Consider the following 1,775-nt stretch of genomic DNA (forward strand, 5'->3'; position numbering starts at 1 on the left):
GAGAGATAAGCCTCCCCTCCTTCCCTCCCTCTCTCCTCCCCCTCTCCAATCCTCCCTCCTCATCTACAGCCTTTGCAAAGTTTCTCTCTCTCTCTCTCTCTCTCTCTCTCTCTCTCACACACACACACACACACACACACACACACAGCGGAATCCCCCTCCAGTCCCAAGAAACAAAACACATCTGTAGATAGACATCTCACAATACCAGCAGTAGTAAGAACCATTTAGAGAGCACTTGTCAGAAATCCACTTTGTTGTCACCCTTACAACCCGGTAAGGTAGGCCAGCGTTTTCATCTCTGTCCCTCTCCTTTGAAGAGTGGAGTTTCCATGCCTGGCAGATTGAGGCTTCAAACGTGTGTCTTCTCTAAGGACAGCTGGGTGTTTGGGGTGTTCCCTTTTGGGTTAGCATCTAGACCAGAGGTAACCAATGTGATGCATTTTAGATGACTCCCGTTATTCATGCTGTCTGGAGCTGATGGTAGTCTGGCAGTCAGGGCTCTTCCAGCGATACGATACAATAATCTTTATTGTCATTGTCCCATACAGAACAACGAAACTGAAAAATCTACACAAGACATTCAAAAACCAACAAGCCTGCTATCCCAGCTATCCCAACTTGGTTAGCCCCCTAAAAACTCTGATACCCTATTTTAAAATACAATATACTCCCATAGAGACTCCTTACACTGTGTTTAAAACCAAAATCGCATTTGGGTAGAAACTGTTTCTCAGGCGGCTAGTCCTAGTCTTTATAACCCTGTACCTTCTTCCAGAAGGCAGAAGCTGAAAGAGATCATTTCCGGGGTGCGCACTATCCTGCACTATCTCTGGCACCTGGAAGCATAGATTTGATCCAAGGTGGGAAGAGTGCACCCAGTTATTCTCTCTGCAGTCTTTACAACCCTGGACAGCATTGTTTTCCCCTGACCGTGCAGTGGATGTGTTTATTGAGCGTTCATCCTGATTTGTTTGCAAAGCGAGTAGGCAGCCTTAGTTACTTAATGAGCATTCACAGGAAGATAAGAACATAAGACGAGCCTGCTGGATCAGGCCAATGGCCCACCTAGTCCAGCATCCTGTTCTCACAGTGTCCACCCAGATGCCTGTAGGTAACCCACAAGCAAGACCCAAGCACAAGAGCACTCTCTCCCCCTGTGGTTTCCTGCAACTGCGATTCAGAAGCATTGTTGCCGCCGATTGTGAAGGCAGTGCATAGCCATCCTGGCCAATAATCATTGATAGGCTCTTCCTCTATTAATTTGTTCAATCCTCCTTTGAGGCCATCCTAATTGGTGGCCATCGCCACCTCTTGTGGCAGTGAATTCCATAGTTTAACGATGCGCTGCATGAAGAAGGACTTCCTTTTATTTCATTGGTAGAGGCTGGGGTGTTGGTGCTTTGTTGATGCTGTGCCAAAGCAAGTGCTATCCTTATACATTCTCTAGTGCCCTTCCCCTTGTCACTTTCCTTATGGAAGAAAGCTCAGTCTTTGGGGGAGGTTGGTTTGTTTCACCAGAGTTTCAGATCAGCTTTCATTGTGCAGCCTGTGTTGGCTTGTGTGTGGCTCAATCCCATCCGAAAAGAGCCTGGAAGTGCTCTTAGATTAAATTGGTACAAAATAAGATAGTTTATCGCCCTGGATTTTGACTCTCGTAGCCATTATGTTACATCAGTTCTCGCTTATTTCATTTCTGTGTGTGGTTATTTCAACGGCATTATATCATATATTAATACCTTTTATAACTATCTTTTTAAAAAAACCAAACAAAC

The sequence above is a fragment of the Podarcis filfolensis genome (assembly GCF_964270895.1).
Source record: "Podarcis filfolensis genome assembly, chromosome: 14".
Lineage (NCBI taxonomy): Eukaryota > Metazoa > Chordata > Lepidosauria > Squamata > Lacertidae > Podarcis > Podarcis filfolensis.